The sequence below is a fragment of the Cervus canadensis genome, chromosome 17 (assembly GCF_019320065.1).
Source record: "Cervus canadensis isolate Bull #8, Minnesota chromosome 17, ASM1932006v1, whole genome shotgun sequence".
Classification (NCBI taxonomy): domain Eukaryota; kingdom Metazoa; phylum Chordata; class Mammalia; order Artiodactyla; family Cervidae; genus Cervus; species Cervus canadensis.
This window is the reverse complement of record NC_057402.1, coordinates 54,678,169-54,703,964: the sequence shown is the minus strand read 5'-3', so window position 1 is coordinate 54,703,964 and position 25,796 is coordinate 54,678,169. Positions and strand designations below refer to the sequence as shown.

The 25,796-nt window shown below is 44.2% G+C and overlaps 1 protein-coding gene across 4 annotated transcripts in view; it reads right to left on the bottom strand.

Moving 5' to 3' along the window:
• Nucleotides 1-25,340, bottom strand: part of MCTP2 (multiple C2 and transmembrane domain containing 2) — a 254,411-nt gene extending 229,071 nt beyond the window's left edge. For 3 of the 4 annotated variants that reach the window (XM_043489631.1, XM_043489629.1, XM_043489632.1), the window contains exon 1: nucleotides 25,033-25,340. The gene's annotated coding sequence lies outside the window, so the exon portion shown is untranslated. Of the gene's footprint in view, nucleotides 1-2,715; nucleotides 2,771-25,032 lie in introns of all 4 variants that reach the window. The other variant, XM_043489630.1, reaches the window with a different exon arrangement.
• Between the last annotated feature and the right edge of the window lie 456 nt (nucleotides 25,341-25,796).

Here is a 25,796-nt window from a genome sequence, read left to right as displayed (position 1 = left end):
AATATACACACAATCATTCTGATGCACTCAATTCGGTACAATTTCAATACAGTGTCATCTATGAGGTATTAAGGATAAGATGCTAGTGGAGCACTTCGGATGGATCAACCCATCATGGTAAGAGCATCGGCCAAGGAAACGGTATCAGAATGGAGATGAGGGGACTGGTCCAGAAGATGAATTATGTGATCTGTTGCTTACATGTGTTGGGTGGGTAGGAGTGAGGCAAAAGCAGATGTGAACAATGTCTTGACTGGCAGCAGGGAATCCAGTGGAAACTACCAGTGAACACAAGGAAATCAGAACAAGAGCCATTTACAGAAAACAAGATGAATTCCACACTGAACATCTTCTACTGGAAGGACTGACAAGTTATCCAACTGGAGACAGACTAAATAGCCTAACTGCTTGTCCGGACTTAAGAGGTTAGGAAGAAGGTTTGGATAAAAATGAGGAGGACAGGCTTCCGTGGTGGCTCAGTGGTAAAGAATCCACCTGTCAACGCAGAGGACAAGGGTTCGATCCCTGGTCTGGGGGATTTCTACATGCCGAGGAGCAGCTAAGCCCGTAAGCCACAACTGCTGAAGCCTGCGCGCCCTGTAGCCTCTGCTCCTCCAGAGGAGATGCCACCACGATAAGAAGCCCCTGCACTGCAACTACAGAAAAGTCCACACAGCAAGGAAGACCCAGCACAGCCAAAAAATCAATAAATAAAATCATCTTTTAATTTTTCCATTTATTTTTATTAGTTGGAGGCTAATTACTTTACAATAAAAAAGGAAATAGGAATCCTCCCCCCTTCCCAGGCCAGTGTGTAAAGTCAAAAGAAAACAGAATTAAGGACACAACCATAGGGATCACATAGCTTCAATAGCAGCAACGAGAAAAGAGAATTCACAATACAAGCTGAGCACTGTCCAGAGAGGTACAAGAGAGTCAGGCAGGAAGAGGGAGCAAAATCAAAGAAACTGGAAGAGGGAACAGTTTCAAAGAGGGAATGACCAACCGTTTCAAATACTTCAGAGAAGTAACCTGAAGAAAGCTAAGCGGCATCCGTGGCTGGGCTCAGCTGCGGAGAATCTGCCTGCAGTGCAGAAACCACAGGAGATGCAGGTTGGATGCCTGGGCTTGGAAGATTTCCCTGGAGGAGGAAATGGCCACCCACTCCAGCATCCCTGCCTGGAAAATTCCATGGACAGAACCGTGGGCTGTCCACAAGCTGGTGGACCACAGTCCATGGGGTCGCCAAGAGTCGGCTAAGACCAAGGCCCTGAGCACACAGGCACAGACCCCTCGGAGACATGGATGCCAGAAGGCAGGGGGCCGAGAAAGCCGGAAACCAAGATGTGACAAGAGACACCTTCTTGAGAAGCTCTGCCATGAAGAGGAGAGAAAATTTTTGTAGTATTATGCCGGTGGGGGCTTCCCAGGTGGAGCTAGTCATAAAGAACCCGCCTGCCAATGCAAGAGATCTAAGAGATGCAGGTTCGATCCCTGGGTCAGGACGATTCCCTGGAGGAGGGCATGGCAACCCACTCCAGTGTTATTGTCTGGAGAATCCCATGGACAGAAGAGCCTCGCAGGCTACAGTCCACAAGGTCACAGAGAGTCAGACATGACTCAAGTGACTTAGCACACAGCACATCATGCCAGGGACAATGTAATAAACAGCATCATTTGACTAAAATAGGGTAAATTTTCAAACACCAAACTCATAAAGTAAGACTAAGTGGAAGCTGTAAATGTATGAAACTCAGATTTTAATCAGAGACCCCCTCAAAAATCTCACAATTTCCTTTTCCCCTCTACATTATAGTTTTCATATCTTATTTTGATGGCAGGCAATGCTGCCTAGCCTGAAGAGACCCTGGGTGATATTTACATCTTTAGATCACTGGTTAAACACTTCAGAATCACAAAGATTTCCACTGTTTTACTTTCAGAGACAAGAAAACTATAAACCAGAGGCATGAATAGGAAAATTGTGATTTATTTTTCCCCTCCCTGTGGCATCCAGTGCAGCAGTCAGCATTTGGCAGAGGCCCAAATAACATTTGTTAAACAGAACTGAAGGTCAGATGGCTAATTAGGCTAGAGATTTGGCTAGTATCCAGTTCTTTTGATTCTCCAGGTAATTTTCTTTCAACGACAACTCAGAAGGTCATTCCTCACACCTACAGTAAACCTCTAAACCATCTTTAATTCTTAGGGGAATGCAAATCAAAATCACAATGAAACACCACCTCACCCCTACTAGGATGGCCACTATCTAAAATACAACAGAAATAATAAGTGTTGGCAAGGATCTAGGGAAATCGGAATCCTTGGCCGCTGCTGCAAAATGGTGCAACTGTTTCTATACAGTACAGGAAACAGTAAAATGGCTCCTCAAAAACATCACACGCAGAATTACCATTTGTTCCAGCAATTCCACTTTTGAAAATATATCTGAAAAAAGTGAAAGCAGATACTTGAAGAGGCATGTATTCAACCATCTTCAGAGCAGCAACATTAGCAATAGCCAAAAGATGGATAACCCAACTGTCCATCAGCTGATTGAATGGAAAAGCAAATTAAGGAAAATTATTCAGCCTTAAAAAAGAAGGAAATTTTGCCAGATGCTAAAACATCAATGAATCTTGAGGACATTATGCTAAGTGAAACAAGCCAGTCACAAAAGGACAAATATTGCATGATTCCACTTATGTAAGGTACCTGGAGTAGTCAAATTCAGAAAGACGGAAAGCAGAATGGTGGTGGTTTCCAGGGTCTGTGGAGAGGAAAAGATGAGAAGCAGTTGTTGAACGGGTACAGAGTTTCAGTTCTGCAAGATGAGAAGAGTTCTGGAGACAGATGGTAGTGATGGTTACATAACACGAATGTACTTAATGCCATTGACCTGTATGCTCAGAAATGGTTAGGGAGGTAAATCTGATGTTTGTATATTTTCTGACAATCAAAAAATTTTAATTTAGTTATAAAATTGATTTTTAAGCTTAGAGTGGATACATGGATCCATAAAATTACAGCTTTTAAGAGGATATATTAGGTAAAATAGACAAGTGTTTCTGTAGCAGGGTCAAAATTTCCGGTGATCATGCATGTCACAGAAGAAAAACAGGAATGCAGGCAAGTGAGTTGTGGTGGAGGACGAGACAAGCTAGAGAAGGCACAGGACTCCCCGGGCGAAGGCCCTCCTCACTGCAGCCAAGGGATGTGCTGACACTCTGAGCTTTCAAGAGATGCTCCCAGCCCAAATCTCTATGTGAAATTTCCACACACTGTCAATCAAACGAAAGTCACCCACAGGTCACTATTTTCAAGTCAATTTCCATAGTCATGTTTATTAAGTCAGTATATCAATATCAATGTATAGCTTCTAATTTGGATAAGACACTTGCTAAAACTTAACTAAAGGGACATTTTCTGCTTCTCTATAAATACTGAACATCAACTCACATTTATTATCACACAATGAAGACAGCTTTTTTCCCCCACAAAGGATCGTTTTTATACTAAAATTGTTGGGCTATGTTGTCAGTTTTGCTCTCTGGTTCCCTTCATGCTAGATTCTACAAATAGGCATAAAAATCAAATGCATTGTTTCAGGCCACATTTCCTTTAATTTTATGATTGCTCTCTGAGTGATATCACCATGCAGAGCTCCTGATATTTAATACAACTCAGATACAAAGACCCTCCCTGCGCTAATAAAAGGAAAAATACACAACTCCCAGTCCGCATCGTGGGGTATAAATTCACTTAAATTTGTTTGCAAGGTTATTCCACAGTGTCAGTTCTTTAAAGACCCCAGCAATTTGCCTTAATGTGTGTTTAGATTCACACTATATTATAGAAAATCCACACAAAAACACATAGTTCATATCTTTCTCTACTAACTCCCCATGCATGCTCACCGCATGAAATTTTAAATTACCCCTTGATCACAGGTAAAGAACAGAATGCACAGTTTGCATAAGGTGACAGTCACATTAATATAAAGTATAAATGTACTACAAGCCCAGGGCATTTAGCACAGAATACACATTATTTTAGTGATATATTTGTAGAGATACACACACATGGTGGACAGAAATATGAACCACTAATCTTCATCAATGCCACCATTAAAAATTAATTTCCTGATCTATGTAACCACCTGGAAAATGATTTATGATATAATTTTAAATGGAAAACACAAACTCTGAAATTGTACCTAACCTATGTTTGTAGCCCCAGAAAATGATATATTAAGTATAGACTAGGCCAGAAGTCCATATTTATACATATAAAAAAACTTAATGGCTAGTTTTTTCAATGCAGAGAATACTTGCTTTCTTCAAAAATTTTTAGTTTGTACTCACTTTAGTATTGACAACCTGCTGTCTGTGCAATCCACATAAAAATATGTACAATGTATTTTGTGGATGTGTGTGTCTGTCCTTTTCCCCAACATAAAGGAAAAGATCAACCCCAAATTATCTTGAATGACAGCTAGGTTTCTGAGGAACAACTCAAATCAATTGATGGCAGCAGCCAGAAGAGCTGTTATTGCAAAGGATGCTGCGGCTCCGTGGGAAAGGCGATGCCAACAGCATGAACACCCGCCCTGGGATTTGGAAGGGCAGATCGCTCCATGCCAGCGATTCGCCAACTCCGACTCGGCACTAACATCAAAAACATGGATTCTGTGCAAGGACCAAGAGTATTCCATGGCTTTCTGTAGAACAATCAACTCAAGAGGCCTTGGCAACTCAAAACATGACATAGCTAATGAGTTCTTATCTAACTAACTAGATAACAATATAGAGAAGTCCATGCATACCATTTTCAATATTCTAAAACTAAACTCCTAAAAATGAACACAGTTGCTTCACTGACATGGCACAGACGTGTGCTCTGCAATCAGGATAGACACCTAGTTAACCTGTCTTATTATTAGGCGGCTGTAATTCCTACTTGTGCTTGCCTACATGCTCAGTCACTCAGTCATGTCCGACTCTTTGCAACCCTATGGACTGCAGCCCACCAGGCTCCTCTGTCCATGGAATTCTCCAGATAAGAATACTGGAGAGGGTTGCCATGGTCTCTGCAGAGGATCTTCCCAACTCATGGACTGAATCCAGGTCTACTGCCTTGCAGGCAGATTCATTACCATCTGAGCCACCAGGTAAACCCAATTCCTATTTATTTGCAATAAAATGTTCTAATGTTTTGCCTCTACATAATACAGAAGACTTCAAAGAGAGAAGAGCCCGAGTAAACATCTATTTACAAAACACATGGCTTGAGCACCATCTAAGTTTGGGGTTAATACTTTATTTAATAAATGTCTGCTTTCCTATAAGGTTATAATTCTGTATAACCATTCTCTTCTACTGTAAAGGAGCAAAGGTACTGCCTTGTACTCAGAGTTAATCAACAAGAAATACAGAGAACCAGCTCAAGCCACAGTGGCAGGGTTGACATCACTCAGCGAGTTCCCTGACCATAAGGGGTTCTTGATTCAGACACCTGAACCCATGCTAAGCCTCACTGGCTGCTTTCATTCATTTTCTATAAATATACAGGACAATTCAAACTTCAGAAAAAATAGAAAAAGGCTAAAAATAATCCACAGTTGAAAAGAGACTGAAAAAAAAAAGAGGAAGCTCTAATTTCCAGCAGGTGTCTTAACACCCGGGGGCAGAGTCTTGGCCATGTGAGAACAGGGAAGGCTCGTGTGTCATTTTCAGAAAGTTAGAGGCCAGGTGAAATCTCACATGGATTAGCCACGAGAGGAAAGTTCAAGTAAGCTCTGGGCTCACTAACCAGCCAGGATAATAGGAAAGTAAACACAGAAGAGCTCTTACTTGGGGCAAAGTTCAGTCGACGTGGGCCATGTGCCAAGAGGAAACCTCACCAACCCACGGAGAACACCTGTCCAGGGAGAGGTCAGCATTTCCAGAATGCTCAGTTTTAGCAGGTCTAACAAGAGTACCCTAATGAAGAGAACACTGCAGCGGCAGATCAAGGGGGAAATGGGAGTAGCAAAGACTTAGGAGAAAAATCTTCTGCTATATTGATTACACCAAAGCCTTTGACTGTGTAGATCACAGTGAACTGGGGAAAATTCTTAAAGAGATGGGAATACCAGACCACCTGACCTGCCTCCTGAGAAACCTGTATGCAGGTCAAGAAGCAACAGTTAGAACCGGGCATGGGACAACAGACTGGTTACAAATAGGGAAAGGAGAACGTCAAGCCTGTATATTGTCACCCTGCTTATTTAACTTATATGCAGAGTACATCATGAGAAACGCTGGGCTGGAAGAAGCACAAGCTGGAATCAAGATTGCCAGGAGAAATATCAATAACCTCATATATGCAGATGACACCACCCTTATGGCAAAAAGCAAAGAGGAACTGAAGAGCCTCTTGATGAAAGTGAAAGAGGAGAGTGAAAAAGTTGGCTTAAAGCTCAACATTCAGAAAACTAAGACCATGGCATCTGATCCCATCACTTCATGGCAAGTAGATGGGGAAACAATGGAAACAGTGACAGACTTTATTTTGGGGGCTCCAAAATCACTGCAGACAATGACTGAAGCCATGAAATTAAAAGATGCTCGCTCCTTGGAAGAAAAGCTATGACCAACCTAGACAGCATATTAAAAAGCAGAGACATTACTTTGCCAACTAAGGTCCATCTAATCAAAGCTATGGTTTTTCCAGTAGTCACGTATGGATGTGAGAGTTGGACTATAAAGAAAGCTGAGCACCAAAGAATTGATGCTGTGGTGTTGGAGAAGACTCTTGAGAGTCCCTTGGACTGCAAGGAGATCAAACCAGTCAATCCTAAAGGAAATAAGTCCTGAATATTCATTGGAAGGGCTGACACTGAAGCTGAAGCTCCAATACTTTGGCCCCCTGATACAAAGAAGTGATTACTTGGAAAAGACCCTGATGCTGGGAAAAATTGAAGGCAGGAGGAGAAGGGGGTGACAGAGGATGAGATGGTTGGATGGCATCACCGACTGGATGGACATGAGTTTGAGCACGCTCCAGGAGATGGCGATGGACAGGGAAGCCTGGCATGGTACAATCCATGGGGTTACAAAGAGCTGGACACGACTGAGCGACTGGACTAAGCTGAAACATTTAGGATGAAGGTCTAGGGAGCCTGTGCTTTGGGGCAGTTACATAATCTGTTCTCCCCACTTATCAAACTCTGGCTCTTTCAGGTTCCAGATCGAGCATCACTTCCTTACAAGCCTGACCCTGACCCTAATCCAGACCCTGACCCTCTGGTATAAAGTTGCATTTCTGTACCATAATCTCTTGTCACACCTGACATTCAGCATGGCCTTGATGATCAAAATCACCTCATCAGTTTGTTTACTTAGTCTCCCCCATCCACCTCCCACTCCCCGACCATAATTAAGTCCTCTGATGGGGCCGTATTGGCCGAGTCCACATCTGCATCTTCAGCACAAGAAGATGTGCCCCTTACCTGGCACGGGGCAGTTAAGTCTGGATGGATGGATGGGAGGAAGAAAGGGAAGAAGAAAGAAAGAAGAAAGGGGCTCAGAGGGCAACTCCTTCTACTGTATCGTGACTGAGTATTTTCCAGAACTCTAAGCCCACCTAGAAACCAGTATATTCCATCAACTTGAAAAGTCTCAAAGTGCCTTTAAGTTCTTTAATACATGCTTAATCATTAATTAAATAACATTGGGCAATATATTCATTGCTCTGTGATAAGGCGTGTTAGCAGGTTCCTGTACCGTATTCAGAGGGTTAATTCAGTAACCACCACTAGTCCTGACACAGCCTCATTAGAGCCAGGCGTCACCTTGCTGAGAGGAAGAGCATGCACGTTGTCTCCGGCTTTCCCCACTCATTTCGTAAGGGAATGATCCACTGTTTATTAACTTTATAAAATCATGGCCAGCAAGCTGACAGTGAAGCCCTTGAGCTCCACCACAGGATGAAGCCCACATAATTCATCTCTGAAACTCTCACCAAGAACTGCAAGATCCTAGCACTAGGCCTGACTACAAAAGCCTGCAAACCCAGCCCCCCTCATCTCTTCCCATCAATATTTGGATTTCAGTCATCTAAGATGCTCCTTAATCCTGAGGCTCTTGGAAACAGTGTCCCCCCAGCATGTCAGGATCAAGTAAAGATAACAAGTGAGGCTTCCAAGATGCGTTCATGAGGAATTGATATATGTGCACCTGATCACCCCTGAACTAATCCAAATGTCCAAATCAAGTGAAGAGAACTGTTGGAAATGAATTAAAATTCATCACACACACACACACACACACACACAAACACACACACCAAGCACCCAGCGGTTCCTTGACTGATGAATGTTTTCAAGGAGGGATAAATTAAGAGTTTGGGATTGACATTTACACACTACTATATTTAAAATAGACAACCAGCAAAGACTACTGCATCACACAGAGAACTATACTCAAGATTTTGTAATAACTTATAAGGGAAAAGATCTGATACATATATATGCATAACTGAGTCACTTTGCTATACACCTAAAAACTAACATAATTTTCCTGTTGTTGTTCAATCACTAAGTCATGTCCAATTCTTTAAGTCCCCATGGTCTGCAGCACTCCAAACCTCCCTGTCCTTCACTATCTGCCAGAGTTTGCTCAAACTCATGTCCACTGAGTCCATGACGCCATCCAGCCATCTCATCCTCTGTCACTCCCTTCTCCTTTTGCTCTCAATCTTTCCCAGAATCAGGTTTTTTTCCAGTGAGTCAGCTCTTGTTGTTTAATAAATCAACTATGCTTCAACTTTAAAAATAAACTAAAATATAGCTCAAAACAGAACTGCTAATATTAAAAAACTCTTTAAAAAAGGTTTTTAAAATACAGATTAATGACTGTTTCCCACACTCATGTGCAACATGCTTTACTGAAGAATATATTTCTAAATCTCTCCATTGTGTACTACAGAGACATTTGCCCAGATCACAGAACCTTTTGTCTCGAAATACCCAAAGGAACCGCTCACTCTCAAAATGCAGTCAGCACACATTAGTATTTATAAAGCATTCCATTATAGCAGCATCTCTCAAATGAAAAGGTAAAGAACACTATTATCAATATTAAAACCATCCATCTTTTAAAAAGGTTTTCCCCACCACTCTGATTCCATCAATGCCAGTGTCAGCTCCATGAAGTGGCCACTATCATGTAACAGCTTATATTGATAATTCCCAAGTGAACTTTCCTAATTTTCTATAGTCTCAGCCCATGCACTGTGCAACTCATTTACTAGGACATCAGCTAGGAAAAGGCTTGGAGTGATCAAAAGTACCCAAACCAGTCTTCCCACAGAGCTAACATACTGCAAGTGCATTTTTAAATATGAAGCAACTTTGAGGGTCTATTAAGAAGGGCAAACAGGACACCCTCTGGTTCATTTCAGCTAAAATGAGCCTCCCCAGCATCAATGTCAGGCTTCCAGGTGGCTCAGTGGTAAAGAATCTGCCTGCCAATGCAGGAGCCACAGGAGATGTGGGTTCGATCTCGGTCAGGAAGATCCCCTGGAGGAGGAAATGGCAACCCACTCCAGAATTCTTGCCTGGAGAATCCCATGGACAGAGGACCCTGGCAGCTACAGTCCCTGAGGTCACAAAGAGTTGGACACCAGTAAGTGCGTGCGCACACACACACACACACCCCAGGAAACAATGAAAAGCAATGACTCTCCCTGCCCTGTCAGGAGATCAGCCTGCTACGCTCTCAGTGCCCATATTATCTCTGCTTTTTGTTCTGAATAAACTCACTCCCTTCTGAAATGCTCTAGGGCTGGAAATTCTTTTCTGCCCACGCCTGGACTGCCACGGCAGTAAGCACCATTAGAAGCCTCAGTCACTGCCGGGTACACTAAGGCACAGAGAGTTTACACATCACAAAGCCGACACACAGCAGAGCCAAGATTCAGGTCCAGCGGCCCAACTCCACATTCCTGATCTTTACACCACCTTGCCCCCACTTTCTGTTACTTCACCTCCTGCCTCACAGTATCCAGTCCTAAAACAAGCAGCATTGCAAAGGGTCCTTCAGTCAAATTCCAGGTGGCCAGACTATGAAAGGAGCAGAGATCAACAGTGAGATGTCTCCGGGCGACCTCCACAAGCCTCTCAGGGTCACTGCATCTCCATCCTTCCAAACTCAGATCACATTTTCCCTCTCCATCAGCCTAAACAGACCTCACCTGCCTTTAAAAATCCTCTCTGCTCCCAACAGGGTACTACTACTAATCTTTTCACAAAGATGGATCTTGACTCTGCAAGGAGATAAGTTTTATGAAACTTGGAGCCAACTCCTATTTTCTCTCTTGCCCCATATAAACAGGAAATCATGGATAATCCTTTTTTCTTTCTTTTTTTCTGCAACCAGAAATGTAGCCATGTAAATTCAATAAAGCCACTGATTAGCTGTCACCTTCCAAAGACAGCCATCCAAAGTATTCTTTCATCCATATATATTTACAAAACATTGTCAGGTTTTCCCCAGGAATGGCTGAGCTTTCAACAAATCATACCATAATCACCAAGAAAATGCTAAATCCAGCACAGTCAATAGAACATGTACATGACCAATATCTACTTTCTGCTCTCAAGACTTAATTAAAAATGCAAAAGGAAAAATACCTTAAAAGTTAAACTAAACATCCAAAATTTTTTTAAAAAGGAAAGGTGGTGTCTCATTTCTAAAGAGAATGGCCTCAAGTTGGATAAAAAAGACCAAATTGAATAAATTTTACTGCTCCCTAAAATGTGTCTCCAGCTATTTTTTGAAATACTGTCATTTAGTACCAGCTCCTACTCATGCTTCCTGCCTTCCCTCTTCTTTTATTCTGGTTGGAAGAAAATGCAGAACAAAACATCAGCAGTAATGGGGTCTGATCTTCGGGTAAAAGCTCCCGTAACTTGTGAGCACTCACTCACCCAATCCTCTGCAGGCTTACTCATTACCAAGTAGTCAGACTTCCTCTTTTCCTTGAATAACAGGAATTTGCTGTTGTTGTTTAGTTGCTCTTTGCAACCCTATGGACTGCAGCCCACCAGACTCCTCTGTCCATGGGATTTCCCAGGCAAGAAGACTAGAATAGGTTGCCATTTCCTTCTCCAGAGGATCTTCCCAACCCAGGGACTGAACCCATGTCTCCTGTATTGGCAGGCAGATTCTCTACCACTGAGCCACCAGAGAAGCCCTAAGAGGAATTTATAAAGCACTTATTATTCACAAGGCACTCTTCAGGGATTATTATTATTAAGCATCACAGCAGTCCAAGGTAAGTATTTTCATCTCCATTTAAAAATAATGAGCCCAAGCTTTGGACATGACGAAGTCCTACAAATGTCAGAGTGGCTTCCAGGAAGGCCCACTGAGTAGACAGAATTTTGGAAACTTTTCTCTGCTTAATCATTTCAACTACCAGACACTGTAATGTTTCCGGATCTCGAATGGAGAAGATGTTTGGCTGATAAAACCTAACAAAAGATACTAAAGACTTTTTAAAAGCTATAAAATGTTAAACAAATTCAAAGTATTTTTAATATTCTCATGTCCAAGGAGTTTTAATGACATCTTAAATACATTAATAAAAGACCTATCATCTCACCATCCAATTAACCATGGGGATATTTTTTCCACATGTGCCTTTAAGAAATTGTAATCATGCAGAGAGGCATGTAATGAAAAGTGACTCAGCCCGCCCCGACTAGACCATTTCCATAAAGTAACCACTAGTAAGTTTCTAGTGCTCATCTCCAAAACAACGAACAAATACACACACATGTGCACATACTGTGGGCTGCTGTGTCTAACCCCTGGTGACCTCATGGACTGTGGTCCATAGGATTCTGTCCATGGGGTTCTCCAAGCAAGAATACTGGAGGGGGTTGCCATTTCCTTCTCCAGAGGATCTTCCTGACCCAGGGATCAAACCCACACCTCCCGCACTGCGGGCAGATGCTCTACCGTCTTGAGCCACCGGGGAAGCTCACTCATACACTTGCACATAGTAACAGTGATACGTGTGTGTGTAAAAGGGGTTTTGCTCTACACTGTTTCACACCCTACTTTGTCATGTAACATTAAAAGCAACCATAAAATCTGCTTTCTAAGTTCTCACTCAGTTAGCCCTGACTCATAGTCACTACCAAAAAAACATTTCAAGGCCAGGTTGTTGGTTTTCCAACTGGTTAGATTCAGGATGTTATTACACCAAAGAACTATCAAAATCACACCGACAAGACATCCAGAACTGGTCAGCAAAATCTGCATTAAAAAAAAAAAAACCCAGTTTAACCAAAGCACCAACCTCTCTCTCCTGACATATATGAATGTCGGCATGGTTTCCAACTGGAATGAATGCAGATGACCTTGATGAGTGTTCTGTTCAAAAGCACAGGGCGCCGTGCGCAGGACTTCAGTCGGCAGGGTGCTAAGGAGCCCTCCTTACGCCCTCTCCATCCCGACTGCCACCACGTCAACTGCATCAGCTGCTGTCGCATCCCACGAGGCCAGACTCAAAGTCCACTAGAGGAGGTTACCTAGGTGATGTGTCAGAAGCCCCCAGGGGGACACGCAGAATGTCCAGCACAAGTCACTCCAGTTTCCCCAAGACCACATTAAACAAAACATCAACCTTGTCGGCGCACTATGGACCCTCGAAAGATCTATTTGACAAATGCATTTAATGCTTAGCAGTGAACGAATGAGTAACAAAAAAGCATTAATCACTTGCTCAGCAGGAATTTTATCCAAAGTTTGAAATGTCAACATCTGTATGTATTTAAAAGCTCACATCAATTTAAAACCACAAGAATACCAGGAGGCAGTTCTCCTGTAAACATTTAAGAATGACGCAAGGTGTTTAGTGGAAGGGACCACATGCTTTACTCCACAAATCTATGACAACAATTGCATGTTTTATGCATCACTCGAGTCAGATAAAGGAGAGAGACCCTTTCAAAATATCCAACTTTGTGTATTCGTAATCTTTGGGCAAGAAACTGCTCTGAAGGGATGTATTTATCAAACCATGTCAAATTCATCCTCAGAGGAGGGTCTAGCAGAATTCCAGGGCTTCATGGCTGCGCTGAAAGCAGCCTCTGAGGTGAAAGGCTTCCACTCCGCCTTCACCCTGGGATGAGAGGACCAGCTGCTTCCAATCCCAGGATGCAGGGAAATTCCTGGAGTCTTATTCGGAACAGACTCTAGTCTTGTGGTTAAACAGCTTCACTGGGAAGCGAGGCAGAGTAGAATGGTTGAAAGCACTGGATGGAATGGAATAGTTGGGAAAAAAGGAACATGCCATCCCGGTGGGGGTTCCTGGGCTTCTCTGAGTCTCAATGTTTGCTTCTATTAAACAGGGATGACCCCCACCTAGGAGGGGCTCCCCAGGCAGCTCAGGGGTTAAGAATCCACCTGCCAATGCAGGAGACCCAAGAGGCGTGGGTTCGACCCCTGGGTTGGGGAGATCCTCTGGAGTAGGAAATGGCAAACCACTGTGGTATTCAAATGGCAAACCACTTGAGAATCTCATGGACTGAGAAGCCTGGTGGGCTATAGTCAGTGGAGCTGCAAAGAGTTGGGCAGAGTTGAGCACACACGCATACTACCTAGAAGGGTCCATGACAAGATTAGAATAAATAAAATAATGCTGCCACCTAACAAACTCAGCAATAGCAGGCTGCTGGTACATTAAATGAAATATAGCGGCTGGGCCTGTATGTCCTAAAAACTAGGAAAAGCCAAAAACATCTTCCATTCAAGAAGAAAAAAAAAAACGCTGCCAATGAAAAGGCACATATTGGCCAATGAACCCTAAAACTACGCAATAAATTAGTGACTTAGGATCTTGAGCTTATGGTGATAAAGACAAAAATGACTTAAGACTGGAAGTTGGAAAGGAAGTAATTAATAGAGCAACTCAATACTACGCTGTTCTTAATGACCAGGGCTAGGCCTCTTGTGTTTAAACTTTTATCTGTGTGTATCTCACACACAGAGTTCATGACATTTAAAAAACAATTTGTCATGTACCTTTTCAGTGCTGCTATCTCTTCTGGTTCAAATACTAACACAGGAAACTTCCTGGGAACGTTCTTTCTCATTCTTGGCTAAAGCTAAGTATCTCTGTGCCAGCTCACCTGAGATTAAACAGAGTGAAAGAAATTTCAGAGAAATTCTACTTGTTTCAACATGCCTAAAATATGGAAGGCAACTTCTGCAAAAGCATTTTAACAAGGTCCTGAAACAATATATAAGATATACCCATTTGAATGCAGAGTTCCAAAGAATAGCACGGAGAGATAAGAAAGCCTTCCTCAGCGATCAATGCAAAGAAATAGAGGAAAACAACAGAATGGGAAAGACTAGAGATCTCTTCAAGAAAATTAGAGATACCAAGGGAACATTTCATTCCTAAGATGGGCACAATAAAGGACAGAAATGGTATGGACCTAACAGAAGCAGAAGATATTAAGAAAAGGTGGCAAGAAAACACAGAAGAACTATACAAAAAAGATCTTCATGACCCAGATAACCATGATGGTGTGATCACTCACCTAGAGCCAGACATCCTGGAAAGCAAAGTCAAGTGGGCCTTAGGAAGCATCACTACGAACAAAGCTAGTGGAGGTGATGGAATTCCAGTTTAACTATTTCAAATCCTAAAAGATGACACTGTGAAAGTGTTGCACTCAATGTGCCAACAAATTTGGAAAACTCAGCAGTGGCCACAGGACTGGAAAAGGTCAGTTTTAATTCCAATCCCAAAGAAAGGCAATGCCAAAGAAATGTTCAAATTACTGCACAATTGCACTCATCTCACATACTAGCAAAGTAATGATCAAAATTCTCCAAGCCAGGCTTCAACAGTAGTGAACTGTGAACTTCCAGATGTTCAAGCTGGATTTAGCAATTGCAGAGGAACCAGAGGTCAAATTGCCAACATCCATTGGATCATCGAAAAAGCAAGAGAGTTCCAGAAAAACATCTATTTCTGCTTTATTGACTATGCCAAAGCCTTTGACTGTGTAAATCACAACAGACTGTGGAAAATTCTTAAAGAGCTGAGAATACCAGACCACCTTACCTGCTTCCTAAAAAATCTGTATGCAGATCAGGAGGCAACAGTTAGAACTGGACATGGAAAAACAGACTGGTTCCAAATAGGGAAAGGAGTACGTCAAGGCTGTATACGGTCACCCTGCTTATTTAACTTATATGCAGAGTACATCGTGAGAAATGCTGGGTTGAATGAAGCACAAGCTGGAATCAAGACTGTCAGGAGAAATATCAATAACCTCAGCTATGCAGATGACACCACCCTTAATGCAGAAAGTGAAGAAGAACTAAAGAGCCTCTTGATGAAAGTGAAAGAGAAGAGTGAAAAAGCTGGCTTAAAACTCAACATTCAGAAAACAAAGATCACGGCATCTGATCCCATCACTTCACGGCAAATAGATGGAGAAATCATGGAAATAGTGACAGACTATTTTTCCGGCTCCAAAATCACTGCAGATGGTGACTGCAGCCATGAAATTAAAAGACGCTTACTCCTTGGAAGGAAAGTTATGACCAACCTATACAGCATAGTAAAAAGCAGAGACATTACTTTGCCAACAAAGGTCCGTCTAGTCAAAGCTATGGTTTTTCCAGTAGTCATGTATGGATGTGAGAGTTGGACTATAAAGAAAGCTGAGTGCTGAAAAATGGATGCATTTGAACTGTGGTGTTGGAGAAGACTCTTGAGAGTCCCCTTGGACTGCAAGGAGATCCAACCAGTCCATCCTAAAGGAGATCAGTCCTGGGTGTTCATTTGAACGACTAATGTTGAGGCTGAAGCTGAAACTCCAATACTCATTGGCCACCTGATGCAAAGAACTGACTCACTGGAAAAGACCCTGATGCCAGGAAAGATTGAAGGCTGGAGGAGAAGGGAACAACAGAGGATGAGATGGCTGGATGGCATCACCGACACAATGGACATGAGTTTGAGTAAACTCCGGGAGTTGGTGATGGACAGGGAGGCCTGGCGTGCTGCGGTTCATGGGGTCGCAAAGAGTCGGACAGGACTGAGCGACTGAACTGAACTGAAACAGTGAACTAGGTAGGAAGAAACCCGCATGACAGAAGAGGAGATAAGGAAAGGGGTGGAGGGACTCTGTGGAGGTAAAGAGTCAGAGAAGATGAGGATATTGAATTTCAGAGCATGATCCTGCAACAGACAAGAAACTGTAGGACAAAGATTAATAGATACACCGTACAGGACATTTTGTTACCAATGAGAGGGTAAACAAGCCTCTAAATCTCTAGGCCCCAAATTGTCATAGGGGCCATGCAGCAGAGAAAGGGCTGAAACCCTAAAAGCATTTCCAGACTACAAACCTATACAGCTACACTAATTTATATATTTAAATCTAATCTTCCATATTATGCAAGACTATCATATCCCAATAATGCCGGTTACTGTTCAAGTAATACAATGTTCTTCTCTGACATACTACCTAAGTTTTCAGACTAACCCTGAACTTCTTTCATAACGCTAAAAATGGTCCACCCTCACAACCAAAACCAGAAAGTATTACACAATCATTATTTGTTTGTGGTTTCATTTGACTTTGGGAGGCTTGGAGGGTTTGTGTTGTTCTTTGCTTCTGCACCTTAGCTCTGGACATAGTCATGGTCACAGAGACGTAAGTTCAATACTTTTGGTTTTTCCTGATCGGTTCATAGGTCTCTCATGAACATTCTTCTTTATTAGCTGATTTAAGTTGGAGGATGGTTGCTTTACAAAGTTGTGTCGGTTTCTGCTACATAACACAGTGAATCAGCTCTGTGTATACATACATCCCCTCCTTCTTGGACCTCCCTCCTGTATCCCCAGCTCACTCGTCACAGAGCAGTGAGCGGAGCTCCCTGCACTATACGGCAGAGCACATCCATCCATCCCAATCTCCCAGTTCATCCTACCCACCACCACCGTCTCCACACACCTGTTCCCTGCGTCTGCATCTCTATTTCTGCCCGGCAAACAGGTTCACCTGTACCATTTTCTTAGCTTCCACATACCTGCGTTAATATCAAGAGGAAAATTTGAAATCTTGCACGCAGCTAGAAATAACCTCACGCTCAGTTCTGCCTCTGCAACTCAGCTAGCTCCTTGCAAAGTCATGTAAGTTACATAGTTTTGGGAAGAAAGAAACTTGCAACAATGCTTGCAGCTGAAACTTACCTCACTCCCCTTGTCAGTTACCCAGCCCCTGTGCTCAGGCAAAATCATGTCTGTTTGTGTAAAGATCAGGCATCCCCCACTGCTTGTCCTAACCACCTGCATGCACGAAACCCCTACTCTGAACTAGCCTACTCACAGTCAGCACTGCCCACTAAAGTCTGGGGTCATGCACTGTCTACAAAAACTCTGTAACTCCTTTGTTTGGGGCCCAGAGCTGGAAGTGTTAACTCCTCTGGGCCCACCAGCGTAATAAACCTGAGTTCTCCAACTCTCCAAGTGTGGTGCTTGGTTTCCGGACAGACTTTACAACAAATATACAACATGTGTTTTGCTCTTTCTGACTTTCACTCCATATGACAGACTCTAGGCCCCTCCATGTCTCTATAAATGACCCAATTTTGTTCCTTTTTATGACTGACTTTTAATGAACTATCTGAAACTTTCAGTTTCTCAAAAGCATCCATCCATCAGTTTCTCAAAACAATCTCTTTTTTCCAAATCTTCCTCCATGGCTGATGTGCCTGCCCATTCCTCCCGCTAAGCGCTGGCAATCCTGCCTCTGGAGGCCACCCTTCACTGCTTGCCTCCTATAACCCCTACCCCACCCGACCCCACCCCACCCCACGCCATGCCTCACCCTCACTTGGTGGTGATTTCATCGCTAAGCTGTGCCCGACCCTTGCAACCCCATGTAGCCCGCCAGGATCCTCTGTCCATGGGATTTCCCAGGCAAAAATACTGGAATGGGTTGCCATTTCCTTCCCCAGAGGACCTTCCCAACCCAGGGATTGAACCCAGGTCTCTCTGCATTGCAGGCATTTTATTTACCAACTGAGCTATAAGGAAGGGCTATAGTATTCACCCGTCACGCTGCCTGACTTCCCCTCTAGGCTCTAAAGAGACAGGGCGCTCTCTGGTCTATTCACACGGAAGATTCTAGCACACAGCAAACATAATACACACTCATAATACACAGCTTTTGGATAAAAGAACAAATATGTATTCCAGCTACTTTCTAACACATGTTTTAAACAAGCCTTCTGCTTAACTCTGAGTACCTAGAAAAACCCACATCCTTTATACAAAAGGATACATTCTGTATACAAAAATGTATACATCCTCTATACAAAAAGGAATCTTGTAACATCTGTAGCAGCTACAAAACAGCCCTGGGCAATCTACATAATATATACAAACTACCTATATGTATGTGTGTGTGTATGCATGTGTACATGTAAGTATATGTATGTGTATGTGCTCAGTCGTTAAAGTTGTGTACGACTCTTTGTGACCCCATGGACTGTGGCCCACCAGGCTCCTCTGTCCAAGGGACTTTCCAGGCAAGAACACTGGAGTGGGTCACCACCCCCTCCTCCAGCGGATCTTCCGATGCCAGTGGTTAAACCCACATCTCCTGTGTCTCCTGCATAGACTGGTGGATTCTCTACCACAGCCCCATGTATATGTGTATATATACAGCCTACCCAGGTGATACAGTTCATTTACAACAAACATGATACACATGAATGACAAATGAGTGTTTCTAACAACGCAGCATAACAAATTAAGAGGAAAGGTGGTGAGTCATTTTAACTTGTAACAGTAAGATGGGCTCAAAATCTGACCAAGCCCCCTGTCACTCACCCACCCAGCCTGCTTTTCTGCACTGAGGGCCTCTTCCCACCGAGCAGAGCTCAGGCTATCATATATGCAAAAGGCCAGAGGGAGTGGATTTGTCTCCACCCTGGAAAGAATGCGCGGAGGGAAACCTTGAGCATCTTCCAAGTCAAAGGAACTGGAGTGAATTGCTATCCCGCCCACCCAGGAGAAATGCTCACGTTCCTCAGTGAACGTCTCCTCCCCACTCTCCTCAAGAGAGAACATATTTAGCTGTTGATATTATTCCATCCATTGGATTATTCAGTTGTCATGTCAGCTGCATTATTCTATCTGCCTACCCAAATCTCTACCTTTGAGCCATCCACACATTTCAAACTCACGACATCCATTATTCTGTAGAGAACAGTCTTCTCTAGTCCTGTCCTATGCTCCTGGCACCAACCTTGGGGCCCAAGACACAGACCTCAGCCCTGACAATCCCTCTCACCACCCACATCCACCTGGTCACCTCTGTAATCTATATCTCTCGCAGATCCTTCCACACCTCTGCTTTCCTACTGCCTTAAACCATGCCCCATACATCACTTCTGAACTTTGACAATTTAACTCCTCTCCTAACAACTCACTGCCAGAATTAGGGCATGTAACTCCACTCACCCGAGTTTTTTTCTGCTAGTCTGCAGGGATCGTGTCTGGCTGGTCACCACTGTATTTCTCTCCAGTGCCTAAATGAATGCTGAGCACAACTGAAGAGGCAAAAATGACCATATGAATGAATGACCACATGAGAAAGACAGTCAGTACTCACAGAATTAGATTCCACTGCCTGCCATAAGCTCAAATTGACAGTGTCTAAACGTCTCTCTCTGAAGCAGAGGTAAAAAGACTTATTAATCTGAGGCTCACACCCAAAGGTAAATCATCATTTCACACACTGCCACATGCACTCATAATATAAATACATATTCTTTTCATGCTGCCTGACATGTTGGAGCTATTTCATGATAAAATGTACAGAATCATGGAGAATGATCTTTCTTTCCCAGAAGGAAAAGAAAAACTATGAAAATGCAAAAGCACAGGTGTCCTAGGTGCCTCCATCATCTTCAAGTCCTCCATGGCCTGAGGAGGGGGTCGGCTAATACCCAGATCAAATTCCAGAATCACCAAACAAGGCCACTTTCCACCATCCCCTACTGGGGAAATCCACGTGAGCCCGTCATTCAGCTGGGGAAAGAGGTGCTCCACGTTAGGTAATCATATATATGCAATCACGTCCACTTGCTTACGAAATGTCAAAGTTTGCAGTAAGACTGAAAGCCAACAACATTCTTCCTCTCTCATTGGGCATTGGTTCCCGAAAGAGAAACCTGTTCACCCTGAGTGGTCGGCAAACAGGGCCATGCCGAGACGACCCACGCCCACCTTCCAGACCTCTCCCACGAGACCAACACAAAACAAAGGCAGAGATGGCCTTCCCAGAGAGGGAAGGTGGGCACTGTAACCACACTGCCTGCCTTGGATCCTGGCTGAACCGGTGTGGCCTGGGACAACACCCTTGTCTGTCTGTGCTATGGCTTTCTCACATTTAAATGGAGCAATCTTCACGTCCATCTCCACAGAGGATGGGACCTCAGGAAACAGCAACAGTTAACAGAAAGGCAGATGAGAAAGAGCCCAAGGGGAAAAAAGTAAACAGCAAGGTCCTACTATGTGGCATAGGGAAATATATTCAACTTCCTGTAATAAACCATAGTGGGAAAGAATATGATACAGTGTAATATGTATAATTGTATCACTTTGCTGTACATCAGAAACTAACAAAACACTGTAAATCAACTATATACTCCAATTTTAAAAAAAGGAAGCTGTGCTGTGCTTAGCGACACAGTCATGTCCAACTCTTTGAGATCCTATGGACTGTAGCCCGCCAGGCTCCTCTGTCCATGGGGATTCTCCAGGCTAGAATACTGCAGTGGCTAGAATACTGCAGTGGGTTGCCAGGCCCTCCTCCAGAGGGTCTTTCCAACCCAGGGAACAACCCAGGTCTCCCGCATTGCAGGCAGATTCTTACCCTCTGAGCTACCAGGGAAGCCCCCCCACCCCCTGTCAAAAAAAAAAAAAAAAAGAATCCAAATAAATAAATTTAAATAAATTACTGGAGTGATAATAGCTCTCAGGTGGTTGTTGCTGTTGAGTCGCTCAGTTGTGTCCAATTCTCTGCGATCAGGGGTTGCATTGATGATTAAAGGAATTAATATTTCTTATCACAATGCCTGGCATAATCTAAGTGCTCTATCAATATAACTATATTACAATAGTAATATATAAACCTTAGTACTAATCTCATGCCTCTCATCTTCCCAAGGGATTCTATGCCCTACCAGTTCTCTTAAACACTAAAAGCAATGGTTCTCAAACGTTATAGCCTGCACCTGAATCACCTGGGAGGCATCTTAAAACACCGACCACTGTGCCATAGACACAGAGCTTCTGATTCAGGTGGCCTGGGATGGGGCCTGAGAACATGCATTTTTAACAAGTTCATCTCAGGGACATGGGGGCAGGTGCTACTGGTCTGGAAAGACTTGTGGAAAATTACTGACGACGGGGCTTCTCTGCATCAGTGGAGGACGGTGTATGGGTCCAAACTTCCGGGGCTTCCTATGACTGTCCACATATCTCCACCCATGATTCCAAACTCAACTCAAGCATCAGACCTCTGCACTGGCATGAACACCATACTGGCATCCATGAAATCAGCTCCAGGGGACCAGGAGCTTCCCGACAATCAGAACCTGGCCTTACTCAGTGCACGGGACACAGAGAACCCTCAGTAAATGGCGACAGAGAATGAAAGCCGGAGCGCCAACAACCAAAGGCATGCCTGGAGAACCAACTAAAATGGAAAGTCTCAGGGACCGACAGGAGCTTCCTCTCACAACTGTTTACTGGAAAGGAAGGGCCCTGAGACCACAATGAGCCCACGATCCCCTCACCCCAGCCAGCAGCTTTTCCACTCAGTGGACCATTCATTCTTGGCCTCCAACCACAACGGGTGCTCCCACGCTTTGAAGGTAAGGGAGCTTCAATTTCTGGTCTCTCACTGGCATTGGCCAACCCCCCCCCCCCCCACCGCCCCGAGGGCTTCAAGCCTCTCGCTAGGAGATGCTGAGTGTTCTCAGGGACAAGGTTGCAATCAGTAAGCATTTTTATGTAAGCATTTCTGGTAAAGGGCCCCAAAAGATCTCAGTAGAAACAAGAAAGCAATCACCAGCAAATGGTTGTAATTTTTTTCTGTTCTGGGTAAGTATTCACTTTCATGGCTAATTTGGTATTATTTTTCTTAATGAGGATCCCCTTACTGTTTACCTTTCAGGTGTCACAAAATCGGGAACTGCCCCCTTCACACCCCATGCACACACTTCTCTTTGGTCCTTTACCTTTTCTGTAAATTTCTCCAAAACATCATCCATCGTGCCCCTTCCTTACAGCATCTTAACCAAGCCAACCACACTTTTATAAACACCAGCCAGGTAGGACTTCAAATGCTTTTAAGAAGTTCAAGGTGTCTTGTCGATCTCTCTATCCAATGAAGATGGGGTGGGGGCGAAATGTGCCAAACACAGTCCAGGCAGAGTATCTACCTGATCCTCCCAACACAGGCAAAAAGCCTTTCTTCAACAGAAAACTCTTTCTTCTACAGCTGAAGATAATTTCGATATGAAACCCCTCAATTTTCTTAGGTAATTACCAGCAATTGCAAGGAAGGTTTTAAGAAACGAAGTGCTCTCCATGTCAGAAGATAGTATTTAAAATTCTAAGTACTATTTTCATTCTCATCCTAAACAATATAATAACTTTAATTTGAAAATCACTTGTGCGGTTTACATGCACTTAAAGAAATCATCCATTGAGCTGTTATGGATCATTCACTCAAAAGGCTAAATTGATATTTTAGGATTCTCTCCTAAATAAGCATGTTGGAGTACTCTGTACTTCTAGAGAGACATTTAAGGAAAAACAGATATACCTTTTAAAATAAATATTATATATATTCAGCTATGGTTATAGATTTATACATACACACAAAGTCCTTTCTAGGTGGCAACAGTGACCTCTATTTACCTGTAAACTCTGGGTAGAAATCAAGATGAAATACAGTAAAGCATATGAATAATATGAAAATTAGCTGATACTTCAATGTGTAATACACACAGGATACATATAAAGTTTTACTAATTTGCCCAGTTTGGCTATATTAGGTCCTTAAAAACATGCTAAGGAAGACACATAATAAATTTTGTATTTTTTAAAATACTGTTCATCTTGTCCCAGATTAGTCCCAGTTTAACAACCCAAACAGAATGAAAACAAATGTTCGTTTTATTCACGATGAGTTTCCCACGCGACTCAGTGGCAAAAAATCCACCTGGCAAGCAGGAGACTTGAGTTTGATCCCTGGGTTGCGAAGATCCCCTGGAAAAGGAAATGGCAACCCACTCTAGTATTTTCTCCTGGGAAATCCCACGGGCACAGGAGCCTGGGGGGCCACAGTCCATGGGGTCGCAGAGCCGGTCACAACGTAGCAGCTAAATGACAACTTTAACTCTCAAGATGTGTAAATCTGAATGCTCATTTCTATTAAATCTGCATATTTACACTGTCTCACAGTAACTTGGAATAGTGAAAAAGCATGGATTCTGCACTCAGAAATATCCACACTCAACTCCCAGGTCCACCAGTTCCTGTGAACAAATTCCTGGATTTTTCCCTGCCTTAGTTTCTCATCTGTTCAGAGCTAGTAACATCTTCTTGGTGAATTTTATGCAACATTTTACGTAAAGTGACTAGCATGGTGCTTGGTACAGAGCTGACTTTTCTTGAGAGTTCCATGGACTGCAAGGAGATCAAACAGGTCAGTCCTAAAGGAAATCAATTCTGAACATCCACTGGAAGGACTGATGCTGAAGCACCAATCCTTTGGCCACCGTATGGGAAGAGTGGACTCATTGGAAAAGACCCTGATGCTGGGAAAGGCTGAGGGCTGGAGGGGAAGGGGGCAGCAGAGGATGAGACGGTTGGACGGCATCAAAGACTCAATGAACATGAGTTTTAGCAAACTCCGGGAGATAGTGGAGGACAGAGGAGCCTGGTGTTGCTGTCGGTGGAGCTGCAAAGCATCAGACGTGACTTTGCAACTGAACAACAAAACTAACCTTATTTTAAGGATGTTTGGAGAATCCTTGCCACTTTGGTTGTGACCAGGCTAACGATAAATACTCTCTAAAGATTTTCATTTCCCCTACATTTAAAATGCTTATTACCAGAGATCAAAGAGGTGCCGCAAAGACAAAAGCACAATGTGCCACTGCTATCTAAACATTCACCTGTGAGAAAGGACTGCCCAAAAATTCCCTTTTGTTTCCACACCTGTGCTACTCACAGCACACCAGCCTGTGTGCTCTCCTAGAGCTTCCCCCCTTGACAGACGTGCAACTAACATCAGTTAAATTGAAATGCTGCTGATCCAAGCAAAAAGTGATTGCTAATGGAATCGAATCCATACACCTGTTTGTGATTTGGTGCGTCGGTGAAGCAGGTTTTTCTAGAGTCCCCAGGTTCACCGCGAGGCTCTTCGGTAACTCCAAGTGCCCGATGCCGATGAAATTTCTAGAGCAGGCTCGGGTAAGCACCGAGGCACGGGTGAAATCCCCACACACCGCGCGCAAGTTGCTTCAGACGCTCTAATCCACTTCGTGGAAACCCAACCAGATTTACCAGCCATCAACGCACTATTTGCTTAACAAATGGACAGTGCGCTGGGGAACTAATTGCTGAAGCAATTGCCTCTCGAGTTCGCCACCACTACCGCCGTATTTTTTTTTTTTTTTTTACTGTTACGAGACACTCTGTAACCTATACACAATTATCAGTGGGCTCTCTGAGCAAGGAACCCAAGTGGATTCTCCGGGTTTCCACGAAGGGGGAGCATCTAATTCCGCCCAAATGAGGGACTGGCCTCTTCAGAAAGGAGTCCCCAGGGAGACCAAACGTAGGTCCTTCAAAATGCAAAGAGATCCCGGGGCAGGCTGCCCTGCCCTGGTGCGCCCTCCCGCACCCCGATGCTTGGCGTACCTTTCTGACTCCTGAACCGGCAGCTCCACTGGCTTCCCTTCCCGGCCGCTCAGGATCCCAGGTTCTGTTGGCAGCGGACACCCCTGCCCTCCCCGCAGGAGCAAGGAGCAGCCCGGTTGCCCCGCTCGCCCGCGCGGCTTCACCTGTCAGAGGCCGCGTCCCGGGAGCTGCAGAGGGGCCGGCGCGAGCCCCTTACCTGCGTGGGCCCAGCCACCGGGGCTGCTGCCGCCGCCACTCGCGAGCTCCAAGGGACGCGGCGGGGGCCGGGGCATCGCGACTTCCTCGGCCCCGCCTCCCGCCGGCCCCGCCTCCGCGCCCCGCCCCCGCCGGCCCCGCCTCCGCGCCCCGCCCCCGCCGGCCCCGCCCCCGGAGCGGGAAGGCGGCCCAGCACCGCCCCGAAGCCGCAGCCCTGGCGTCCCGGCGCCGGCGCCGCGTGGAGGAGCTCCGCGGGCTGCGGCAAGGAGCCTCCGCCGCCGGCTTCTGGCTCGGTGAAGAGCAAGCGGTTACGTTTATCTCCTTCGTCTGAGTTGATTCACAGGAAAAAGAAGATGTGTCCAAAAAGTCTGGTTAAGGGAGTTGAGATTCCTCGCGTTGTAGTGCAGGGAAGAACGAAGTGTGGACCAGTGTGGCTGGCAAACCTGTAATCGCTTAATTAATCGCTTGTCTCGCTGATGCGCACACCTTGTCTCTCCCTAAATGGCTCAGACGGTAAAGAATCGGCCGGCAATGCAGGAGACCTGGGTTAGATCCCTGGGTTGGGGAGA